Genomic DNA, 13,177 nt, shown 5'->3' on the forward strand with positions numbered 1-13,177 from the left:
TTATAAAAGAACTAAAGAAGTAACAAAGTGACAGTTATTGAAAATAGGGAAAGAAGATCTAAAATAGGGATAAGAGGAGTCCCTAAAGAGAAAACCAAAGCAACAAAACAGAATGAATACTAAGAACTATAATTCAAGAAAACTTTTCTGAAATAAAAATTAAAGGATTTGAGGCCACCCACTGAAAGAGTGACCCATGTAATGCTTTATGCCAGAAGACAGTAGAGTAACATATATAAGATATTCAAAGCAAAAAATGTGAGCTAAGGATTTTATATCCAGGGGAACTGACTTTTAGGTATAAAAAGTACAAATCATTATTAACATCCGTGAACTTAGGAATATTTTTCCTATGGGTCCTTCTTGAGAAATCAAGTAGTAGATCTACTAGTGACTCTACCAGAGAATGAGCTTCAGAAACTCTCTTCAGGAATAGAGAGATTTTGACATAAGAACACTAAACATGTGGTTTACTTATAGAACTAATATTAAATGAGGATTAAAAGGAAAGTGCATAATGTATACTTGGTGTATGTTCTGACAGCAGAAATATAATACAACTATATAATTAATGGAAGAATAAGGAGTTACACAAATTTTTTTTAATAGTCTTAGTAATTAATGCTGGCAGCACTGGTGTTGTTACTTTGAGACTCCTTTGTTTGCAATTTGGGATAAAGTAAAAGAGTAATAATGGGATATTCTAATTCTATCATGCCCAGTATCCTTGAGATCAAGGAACTCAGTGTGGAAAATAGGATATACAAGCATAATATAGAAAAGATTAAGTTAAAAAAAAAAAAGACCAAGCTTTGTAGCTCTAATTTGAATTAGAAGTATCAGTATGATCTTATGAATGATAAAGGAAACCACTGATGAGACCTAGAAACAATGATCAGCCTGGTGGCAGTGCACATTCCTAATGCAGAAGATCTGGTCTTAGAAACATAATTTCCCACAAAAAGAAACCAGGGTTTCTTGGAGAAGTGGCTGTTTCCAAGGCAAAAGTGAGCTGCCATAGCTGTTTATAGTTTTAAAAAGATGTTTGTGTCATTTGGTAAAAAGAATACAACATCATCTATAGTCTTGCCAAAGGGATTGAATCTAAGTCTGATCAAGCCTCTTGATCCAGCTGCCAATTTTCAGGAAATACAAATGACAGAAGAATATGTTGAACTGTACAGGAATGTGCAATCGGCAAAATCCAGATTGGGGCCTAGATTGTAAACTCTTATAGCAGTCACGTTTCTTCCAGAGCAGTAATTGTTATTTCTGAATTTTGAGAGGCTGTGTTATATATGTATAACCTGGTATTTAGAGATAAGAATGAAGCTGATCATGTTGGGATTAAGAAAATTCAGAATACAGGGGTAAGGAAGACACTGCCTATATTTTAGAACCTCATCTACTCTTTGAGACCAAAGGGAAAGAGGTTTATTTTGTCCAGAACCTAAATTTCCTATAGTGCAGAATCTAACTCAACCTGTCTGGATAGATCATTTGAACAATCCAAACACAGGAAGCCCAGAATAAGAATGAGGGCCTTTAGTCCTGTAGAGCTTAATGTAATGCCTGGATACATCCCAGAATATATTCAGCAGATAATCAAAAAGTCCCAAGAGGTATGGGAGAATAGTTACAGAACTATTGAGCTTTGCCACTGGGGGAAACCATTAGGGATGCCCAAATCAAACATTAAGGTCACCCAAATCAATTGGCCAATTGGTCTTGAGACTTGCTCTTGTGAAGTTTATGTATGTAGCAGAGAAGCTTAGCCTACCTATGGGTATGCCTAAGAGTCACCTCTGGAGACCTCTTTGGTTGCTTAGATGTGACCTCTCTTTTTCTAAGCCCAACCCTGCAAATGAAACCATTGCCCTCCCTACTACATGGGACATGACATTCCGGGGTGAAAGTCTCCCTGGAGACATGGGAGATGACTCCCAGCAATGAGCCTGGCCCTGACACAGTGGGATCAACTATGCCATCCTGACCAAAAGGGGGGGAAAGAAATGTAACAAGTAAGGCATCAGTGGCTGAGAAAGTTCAAATAGAGTTGAGAGGCTACTCTGGAGGTCACTCATAGGCAAGCTTCAGTTAGACATTGCTACCTATCATAATCTGCCAAACCCCAACCAAAACCATTCCTGCCAATCCTAAAGAACACCTAGGACATTATATAAGATTCTCCAGAGGTTCCATGCACTAGGGTAACTTTCCAGAAATCAACAACCTTCAGATAAGTACCTGGACCAGATAAGTCCTGAGATACAGAGGGGCCAGGCTTTCTAGAACATCACCTAGTTCCATCCCCCTATCCCATATTATTGACAGCTCGTTCCAACTGAAAACGTTGGAATGGGAATAGCCCGATTACCCCTAAAGAATGGGAGAAAGATTAAAGGTGATGGTGGAGTTACTTAGAGAAGGCAGGGTTTAACAAATAAGTATAATTGCTGCATCATTATATTGATATTTCTTTTAGTCTCTAGTGTTTTAGAGCAGCTAGAAGTAAAAACCTAAAACTGTGGAACTGTAACCCACACCAAACCCTGAAATCTGCTCTACAACTAATTGTTGCCATGTGCTTTGAAATGTATTGCTTTTTTTGTATATATTTTATTTTTCACAAAAAAGAAAAAGTGAAAAAAAAAATCCCAAGAGAAGTAGAGAAAAAAGATGGCAAAACAGGTGTGACAATAAAAAACTTTGTAAGATAGCAAAAAAAAAAAAAAATTAATTAAATGAGAATTCACCAACTGGTGAATGTGTAAGCAATCTGTGATACATCCATGCGATGGAATACTACTTGACAATAAAAAGGAAGTGCTGGTATTTGCTACAACATAAAAAAAATCTAGACTGAGGAACTAGACAGGCCAAATACCCTTAGTTCTCACAGATAAATTGTAAAGAAAAGAAAGGATGAGGGGACACATAGGTTAGAGATTTATATGACAAATTTTAATGGGAAGACTAAACTATAGTGTCTAGTGGTACACATTTCAGGGACAAAACTATGAAGAATTATGAGGAAGTAAGTACTATAAAAGGGTAGTAATTGCTTTTTTGAGGAAGAAGGGGTGTGCCAGTTTGAAAGGATTCATGTACCCTAGAAAAACCATGTTTTAATCCTACTCAATCTTGTGGGAGTGACTGTTTCTCTAATCCCTATTCAGTACTCTAGGCTGGAAACCTGATTAGGTTATCTCCATGGAGATGTGACCCACCCAGTTGTGGGTATTAACCTCTGAATAGAGGGAAGTTTGACTCCACCCATTTCAGGTGGGTCTTGATTACTTTACTGGGACCCATTAAAAAAGGAAGCATTTTGGAGAAAGCTTCAGAATGACGTGCTTCTGAGAGAGCAGAGACACAACAGGGTGATGAGAATAGTGATACCAGCAGAGACATGAGAACTATAGAGTCCATCTGCCAGCCACCTTTGGAGATGAAGGAGAATTCCCCTGGGGGAGCTTCTTGAAGCAGGAGGCCTGGAAAGGAAGCTAGCAGATGTTGCCATGTTTACCATATGCCTTTCCAGTTGAGAGAGAAACCTTGAACTTCATCAGCCTTGCTTGAGTGAAGGTAACCTCTTGTTGTTGCCTTAATTTGGACATTTTAATAGACTTGCTTTAATTGGGATATTTTCTTGGCCTTAGAACTGTAAACTAGCAACTTACTAAATTCCCTTTTATAAAAGCAACTCAAGTTCTGGTATACCACATTCCAGCAGCTAGCAAATAGAACAAGAAGTTTGAGATAGAGATAGGGCACATGGAGGGGCTTTTAGGTGACTGGCAAAGTTTTACTTTTAAACTCAGATGATGTTCAAAGGTGGTGTTTCATGCAGCTTTCTGCATTTTGTTTTATTTTATAATAAAAAGTTACAAATTAAGCATAAAAGGATTTTTTTTGGTCCCACATTACTAAAAATTCCAGGGGGAGACTTCAGGCATGGTTAGATCCAAGGGGTCAAATGATATCCCCAGGGCACAGTCTTTTTCTCTTTATCACTTAACTCTCTATTCCCCCTGCCACCATTATCCTCATTTTTAGTCATGCTCTCTCCATGTGGTGGCCTACATGAAGCCTGGCAGCTCCAAGTTTATGTGATCCTTAATGCTGGTGGCCCCAAAGGATCAGCTTTTTTTAAACTCACAAGAATGGAAGAGTGGGAAAGTGAAGATGGGAAAAATTAAAGATAATGATAGAAGTGATTAAAAGCCCAGGTCTTATAAACATCAAATAATTGTCTAATATGGAAATGTTAGGAGTGATGAGTAATGACATTATAACCACAAATTGGTATGCAGTGGACTTAGCTCAGTTGGTTGTTCAGTCAGAATGGAGCACGACAAAAATATCAACAAAATAGATTGTGTTTACAAGGGATGTAATTACGGATTTATACACTCTTAGGGAGTGCAACTCCTTGTAAAAAGGAAAGTTATTATTTTACTTTTGTGCACCTTTTGAGGAAATATGTTGTGCTGGTTTGAATCTATTATGAGGAGCCATGTTTTAAGCCTGATCCAATCTTGTGGGGGCAGCCATTTCTTTTAATCCTTATTCAATACTATAGTTTGGAAACTTTTGATCAGATTATCTCCATGGTGATGTGATGCCCAATTGTGAGTATTTACTTTTTCATAGATGGAGATGTGACTCCATCCATTCCAAGGGGTCTTCATTACTTTATTGGGATCCTTTAAAAGAGGTAATATTTCGGGGAGAGGCAGAAACAACATAGCTGATAGAAATGACAGAAACCTCAGAGCTGACAGAAACTTCACAGCTGAGATGGCACATATGTGGACACATGGAGAACAGAGACATGGATGTTTAGAGGTGCTTGGAGCCCAGCAGACATTGCCATGAGATGTTAAGCAAGCCAGAACCTGGAGCAGCCAAGGGAAGCCAGAGAAGAAAGCCAGCCCCCGAGAAGCAAAGTTAGGAACCCCAACATGGTCAGAGACTGAAATCAGTGGCACTAGGAGCAAGGAACCAGCAGATGCCAGCCATGTGACTTCCAGCTGACAGAGGTGTTCCTGACTCAGAGGCGTTTCCTGAGTGAAGGTAACCTCTTGTTGATGCCTTAATTTGGACACTTTCACTTCCTTAGAACTGTAAACTTATAACTTATTATATTTCCTTCTATAAAAGCCATTCCAGTCACTTTCTGGCAGTTTGTAAACTAGAATATATGCATTATGTATGAAAGTAAGAGAGTATCTATTAATATATTAAAATTATTTAGAAAAATTTGTAAATGATAGATCCATAAGTGACACTAGGTGGTATATTCTTACCCTTTAAGCTTGATATTAACTGATTAACCATGGCTTTTCCTAACCCTTGGGTCTCCTACTTGCAGCAAAATACTCTTTCGATAAATTCATCATGTTTCTATGAGCACACCAGGAATATATTTATTCCTGAGAATATATACTAAAAGGATTCCATATATAAGATGTTCAAAATTTATGTGTTGTAAAACATTCAAATTTTCCCAAGAAATGAAGAGGTTCAAACACACAAACTACACACAAACATCTTAATTGGAGAAGTTTTTCAAAGTATAATAATAAATGGTTTGATTACCTTACATAATATAAGATTATTATTATGTAATAATATATTATGTAATAATAACGAAAACAGTGCATGCTAGGCATGGTTCTAAATGTTTCAAATATATTGATTCGTTTAATCTTTAGAACAACCCTTTGACCTAGGCACTATTGTTATTACCACTATGTACTCTTATTATTTCCATTTAATAGATGGGGAATCTGATGCACAAAAATGTTTACGTAAGTTTTTTAAAAAACACACAGATAGGAAGTGGATGAACTAGGATTTGCACAGAGTCTAAATCCGGAATAATTTTGTTTTTTAAAATATTTTAATATTTGTTAAAGATGTGTGGTGATAATAGACATTAAATAAATAACCACCCGTGGAACTTTGCTTTTCAAAATTCAATTTGTCCTGATTCCTAGCAGGAAAGTATACTTTGATTTGCATTTTTAAAAGCATGCTTTGGATTTGGTTATTGAGGCAAAGCCATGAGCAGAGGCAGAGCAGGAACAGACATTCCATTTTATAAAGATATTTCAAGAAAGAATTTCATGAGTCCCATTCTGTTATATCAGCTCGATATATTTCAAAGGTTAGTGTAACATTTAAATGCCAACTTGATTATGTAACAGTAATATATGAAAGTTTTCTTTTTTTTTTTGGTAGGGATCAGTACTTAAAAATGCATATCAAGGGCTTATCCTTTTTTATCTTTTTTATATGCATATGACATTCCCAATAAATTAAAATTTTCATCAACAATTCATTTATTTTGTTCACTTTGTGCCTGGTATTTAAGTAAATCTTGGGGAAAAACTCCCAAGCAGGATTACAATACGGACATACTAATTTGGCTAGTGTACTAAGTTAGGATTTTCTTGGTTGCATGTGACAGAAAACTAATTCAGTGTAAAGTAAAAGGCTGTTTCTTTTTTTCAGATGGATTCTGTTGTACAGTCAAAGATGAATGAATGATCAAAGAAGCATGGATACAGCAAGACTGTAGGAAAAATAACATTTAAAAATGTTGGAACTTTTAATCTATTATCTTTGTTCCTTTCAGTTCATCTGCATGGATGAACTGGATTCCCTCCACATTGCTGGCTCACAAGGCTACTGATAACACCCAAACTTGACATAGTAGAGCTTCAGGCACTACAAAGAGACTATTCTGAAACTCTTGGAAAGGGACTCCTTGACCCAGCTTGGATCAGCTGCTCACCCCTGGTGCTAAACTTGGCAGAGTAGTTCCTGTAGAAACCATGTGAATATAATGAATCTACATGTTGAAGGTATGGGGGAGCAGTTATCAGAAGACCGCATTGGGAGTGATGTTCTCAGAAGAGTGGGATGGTGCTAGAAAACAAAATAGAGCATTGCACTGCAAAAATGGCAAACAAACAAACATCAATATATACTATGGCAGTAAATATGACATCTGTCATTTTTATTGATGTATAATTAACATCAATAAAATTCACTTATTTTAAGTGTACAATTTGGTATGTTTTGACAAATGAATATACTTGTATAACTCCCACCACAGTCTTGATATAGAACATTTCCTTCACACCAAAAAGTTCCTTAGAGTTCATTTGCAGTCAATCTCCTTCCCTGACTTTCTGGTCCCCATTAACAGCTGATCTGCTCTCTGCCATTAAAAATTTGACTTTTCTAGCATTTCTTAGAAATAAGTCAAATGGCATGCAGGTTTTTTTTTTTTTTTTTTTTTGGGTGGTGGTGGTGATGATGGTTTTCTTTCATTCAGTATAATTGTTTGAGATTCATCCATGTTGTTGCTTATATTCTTTCTTATTTACTGCTGGATAATAATCCATTTTTGGATATGTCACAATTTGTCCATTTACCAGTTAATGGACATTTGTATTTTTTTTTAGTTTTTGGTTATTATGGTTAAAGCTGGTATGAAAAGTCTTGTAAAGTCTGGGTGTACATGCATTTTCATTTTTCATGGGTAAATACCTAAGAGTAGAATCATTAGGTCATATATTAAGTGTGTGTTTAAGAGTATAAAAATAAAACAAACAGTTTCAAAAGCAACTGTACCAGTTTGCCATCCCACCAGCAGTGATTGAGATTTCCTATTGTTCTATAACCTTGTCAATGATTGGTATTGCAGTATTTTGTTTTCTTATTTAGTAGCAATTTTAGTTGGTAGGTAGTGGCATTTCATTGTGGTTTTAATTTAAATTTCCCTTATTGCTTATGATGTTGAGTACGTTTTCATATGCTTATTTGCAATCCATATATCTTCTTTGTCCAAGTTTCTGTTCAAATTTTTGCCCATTTGATAAATGTGTCTTGTGAAAATAAAATTTTAATTTTGATTAAGTCCAATTTATTCCTATTTTTTTTTATAGATTGTGCTTTTTATGTCTCACTTAAGAAATCTTTGCCTGGCTTAAGATCACTATTACTTCTACTAAGATTTCTTTGGAAGATTTTATGGTTTTAGCTCATGTGCATGATTCATTCTAAGATAACTTTTTATATGGTGTAAGGGTCAAGATTTATTTCTTTTTGCAAGTGGATACTGACTTGTTCCAACCCCACTTATTAAAAAAATGATCCTTTCCCCATCAATTGCCCTGGCTTCTTTGTTGAAGTAAATTGGCGATATATGTTTTGGTCTATTACTAGGATTTATATTCTGTTCTATTGATCTATTTTTTTTTAATGCCAAATCTATGCTGGTTGCCTTGATTATAGTAGCTTCATAATAATTCCTGAAATAAATAGTGTGAGTCCTTAATTTTTTTTGAAAAAATTTTTGACTTGTGTATGTCCCTTGAATTTCCATATAAATAAAAAAAAATCAAATTGGCCATTTCTACAAAAGAGCCTGCTTAGATTTTGTTTGGGATTGCAGTGAATCTGTAACTAAATTTGGGGAGAACTGACATCTTAAAAATAAAGAATCTTCTCATGGGGACATAATATATCTCTCCATTTATTATGTTCTTTTAAAATTTCTCTCAGCAATATTTCATAGTTTTTAGTGCACAAGTCTTGCACATTTTATATTAAATTTATCACTATGAATTTCATTTTTTAAAAATAATATTGTAAAGGTATTAAAATTCTATTTTCAATTGTTCACTGCTAGTATGCAGTTGATTTTCATAAATTGAGCTTGTAGTTTTTGACTTTGCTGAACTCATTTATTATTTCTAAGAGGTTTTTTTTATGGATTCCTTAAAGTTTTATACTACAGAACATTTATCTGCAAATAAATGATTTACTTCTTACTTTCCAATTTATATTCCTTTTATTTGTTTTTCTTGTCTTATTGGATAGACCAGGACTTCTAATACATTTTTTTTTCTATTTTTTGCATGGGCAGGCACCGGGAATTGAACCTGCGTCTGCGGCATGGCAGGTGAGAACTTCTGCCTACTGAGTGCTCCGTGGCCCACCCCCAATATACTTTTGATTAGAAATAGTGACAGTGGATGTCCTGACCTTGTTTCCGATCTTATGGGAAAAGCAAACAGTTTTATTTTTACCATTAAGTGTAGTGCTGAAGAGTTTTTTGTAGATGTCCTTTATCAAGCTGAACAAGTTACTTTCTATTCCTAGTTTGCTGAGAGTTTTTGCCATGAGTGGATGATAACTTTTGTCAAATGCATTTTTGCATCTATTGAGATAATTTTATGGTTTTTGTCATTTACTCTGTTAATATAATGAACTACATTTATTAAATTTCAAAATATGTTAAACCATTTCTCAGATAAACATTACTTGGTGTTTCATTTGTTAATGCTGCTGGAATGCAATGTACCAGAAATGGATTGGCTTTTACAAAGGGGATTTATTAGGTTACAAATTTACAGTTCTAAGGTAGAAAAATGTCCAAATTGAGGCATCAAAAAGAGAATACCTTCACTCAAGAAAGGCCAATCCCATCTGACACATGGGCAGGCTTATGGCAATTGTCTCTTGGCCCTTCTCTCCTGGTTGGGTTTCCAAAATGGCTCTCTCAGCTCTTGTGGATCCTTTTGATTTCTCCTGGGGCATTTTCTTTCTCTAAGCATTTGTGGATCCTCTGGTAGCATCTCCAGGGCAAACACTGGAGATTTAGCATTTCCTGGGGCATTTTCTGTCTCCAAGCCTCTAGAGTCTGTGCTTTCTCCACAATCTCTCTTAAAGGACTCCAGTAAACAGACTAAGACCCATCCTGAATGGGAAGGTCACATCTCCATGGACACAACATAATCTAAAGCTCCCACCCAAGACTGGATTAAAAGAACATGGATGCATGGGCCACAGTGGCTCAACAGGCAGAATTCTCGCCTGTCATGCCAGAGACCAGGGTTCGATTCCCAGTGCCTGCCCATGCAAAAAAAAAAGAACTTGGCTTTTTGGGGGGTATGTAACAGTTTCAAACTAGCACACTTGGCTATGAGATATTGTTCTTTTTATGTACTGTGTTCATTTTAACATTTTCTTCAAGACACTTTGCATCTGTTCTCATGAGGGATATTGGTCTGTAGTTTCTTTTCTTTTTTTTTCAAAATTTCATTCAGATTTTGTTTGGTATTGCACTGGATTGGTAATAAATATGGGGATAATTGACATACTTGTCTAATTTAGTAACTGGCTATTGTTTTCCTTTCAGAATGAGTTAGGACGCATTCCCTCCTATTCTATTTTCTGCATAAATTAATATGGAATTAGTATTACATCTTCCTTAAATATTTGATAAAAAATAATTTTCTTTAAAGGTATATTTTAAACTACAAATTCAGTTTCCTTTATAGATATAGGGCTATTCAAGTTATGACTATTGAATGAGTTTTGGTAGTTTGTATATCTCAATGAAGCTGTTATTACATCTAAGTTGTTGAGTGCACTGACGTAAAATTGTTTATGATACTCCTTTATTTTTCTTTTAATGTCTGCAGTATCTTTAGTGATATTCTTTTTCATTTCTGATACTGGAAATTTGTGTCTTTTCTTTTTTTCTTGATCCATCTGATTAGAGGTTTATCAATTTCATTGCTCTTTTCAAATAATGAAATTAAATTTTAAAGTACAAATAAATTAAAATATCTTTGGAAATATATTTTACTTTTAGAAAGTACAATGGGAAGAGATGTATAGAAATTTCCAAATTAGACATTTCAGAGGGTTTCCCCACCCTGATCAAGATGGTATAGTGAGATACTTCAATGCTCCCCCCCTTCCCCCAACAAAGCTTTGAACACCCAGCAAGAACCAGCAGAAACATATTTCTCAGAATCCCAGGAAACAGTTAAAGCACTGCAGTGACAGGAAAAGGACCAAATCAAGAAAAAGGCTACTTAAAATGGTAAGATCTTGTGGCACCCTGACTGGCCCCTCCCTACCCCCTCAGAGGCTTGTTACTGACCTGGCTCATACATCCAGGGCAGCTCCCTGATCCCATTCCAAAAAGTAACCCTAGTGCACACACTAGGAGCATATATATCTGGCCCAATCTGTTGGGCAGTCCCAGAACTTGCCCTGCCTGCAGAAGGAGGTTCGCAGAGCTCTCCTACAGCATGCTGTAGGAGACTGGTCATGTGGCTACCTGGGGCAAGCGATTTCTGGCTATAAGACCTACCGTGCAATGCCTGGGGGCCATGAGGAAACTGTTTCCTAGGGAAGAGGAGACATTCATATCCATGTAAACAGGGGAATTCCTAGGGTCATACTGTGCATGCCTAAAACAAGACAGAAAGGATCAGGGATGCCTCTATGCTTTGGTCTGGAGCTAGTCTCTAAAATCGTTGTATGAATAAGCCATGAAGAAGAGCACTTGCACAGGCCAATCTGCAATTGGAAAGATTTTACTATTTTTCCTTTTTTTTTTTTTTTTCTTTTTTGTTAGCTTCTGGCATTTATGGAAAGCTCTTCAACTCACTGAAATCTTGAGTCCTGATAAAGGGAATTTCAGTCCTGGGAATTATAGTCCAGCACCTGCAAGCTGAGGAGCTATTGCTTGGAACCTGGCCATATGTGTGGCTTCAGTATGAGGGTGGGGAACAAGGCTGAGAAAGATGGGAACTTTCTGTAGGCTGGACGTCCAGAATACCTCACTTGTAGAGGAATGAAAGAGAGGGCTCAATGGCAAGGCGAGTCCTCTCCTGTTAATTAAGTTTTTGAAAAAAATTTCCCATGGACCACTCACTCATCCATATCGTCCATTCATTTACTCATTCATTCACTTGTCTATTTTCTTATTCCTTAATTTATTCATCTCAATGCTGGGAAATTGCATGAAGTGTTCTTACTTTTAATCTCAAGAATGAGTTCTTGTCCCAGAAGGGCTATGCTTTTCTTTTTCCCTCTTCGTAGATCTCAGATCTTTTATATATATATATATATATATATATGAAACTATAAAATAGACACATGTTCATTACCAAAAATGTAGAATAATTTGAAGAATATTGAGAAGTAGGAAAAAAATTACCATAGCTCCACTACACAAATGAAAAACCTTTTCTTTTAGTCTCTCTATTTTAATAAGTCAAAAAAGTTGCAGTTGTATTTATTTCATATGGGTACAAATAATAGATTAGTAGCGCATCAGCTTTTGCCTCAGGCTCTGAATTCTTGGAAGCCCAGTTTAAGGCCATGTAGTTAATATAAGCAGAAATATAATTTATTAAAGGTGTTCGATAGCTAACAGAATATCTTGGGGAGACAGAGAGTCAGATTTGGATGCTACATAATTGGGAACAAAGCCCATATCATACTATAGGGCTGCTCTCTTAGAAAGCCCACAGCTGTCACCAGGCAGATACTGCAAAGTACAGAGTTACTGTACTGAAACTCTGTCACTGCTACTTCTGAAAACTTTTTCCTCTCCTCCTGTGAGATGCCTGCTTCTTCACGTTGCATTTGAATCAAAGACTTGCCAGGGGGATTCTGAATGGCATAACCAAGTCATATGCCTGTACCTGGCTGCAGAGGAATCTGGGAAGCTGAATTCCTGATGTGGGCTCATATCATAAGAAGTTCTCCAAACATAAGAAGAGTTTTAAAATATACTAGTAAAAATAAAAATAAAAATTAAAACACAACAAAACAACAAAAAAGTACTAGTGACCCTAAAGCACTATAAAATTTTAGATATTTTAAAATGTGAAAAACATGCATTTTATTATAACTCAACCTGATAACTAAGTCATACCTCTGAAATTAATAAATGTCAGTTTCTCACCCATTCTTATCTCTACCAAAACTTTTTAAAATAAAAGACACCATGAGACTTAATTTTTAAAATAAAGGCTTTTTTTTTTCGGTAACATATACTATTATGGACCATATGAAAGCCTGAAAGTCAAGAGGTCAACATGTAGTCCTCTAGCACTCCATATTATGAAGGGGATTTTCAGTTCAGTGAGTTGTGGCACAGTGCAATGGAAAGGGCGAGAGCACAGGAGCAAGGGAGACCTGAACCTTAATCCTAGCCCTACAAATTCATAGCTGTTTGACCTTGTACAAGGTACTTGACTGCACTAAGTGCCAGTTCCATATTTATAAAATGGAGTCATCATACTTAGTTAATAGGTGGGTTGAATTTATATGCATTATATGAAATAAT

At 36.0% G+C, this 13,177-nt stretch overlaps 1 long non-coding RNA gene across 1 annotated transcript in view; it reads left to right on the forward strand.

The window, feature by feature from the left end:
• The first annotated feature begins 4,044 nt into the window (after window positions 1-4,044).
• The window catches only part of LOC143676434 (uncharacterized), a 51,983-nt gene continuing 42,850 nt past the window's right edge, over window positions 4,045-13,177 (forward strand). Inside the window, exons 1-4 of the long non-coding RNA XR_013172079.1 lie at window positions 4,045-5,079; window positions 6,523-6,875; window positions 8,948-8,983; window positions 10,802-10,915. This is a non-coding gene — a long non-coding RNA (uncharacterized LOC143676434). The remainder of the gene's footprint in view (window positions 5,080-6,522; window positions 6,876-8,947; window positions 8,984-10,801; window positions 10,916-13,177) is intronic.

Source organism: Tamandua tetradactyla, chromosome 3 (genome assembly GCF_023851605.1).
Source record: "Tamandua tetradactyla isolate mTamTet1 chromosome 3, mTamTet1.pri, whole genome shotgun sequence".
NCBI lineage: Eukaryota > Metazoa > Chordata > Mammalia > Pilosa > Myrmecophagidae > Tamandua > Tamandua tetradactyla.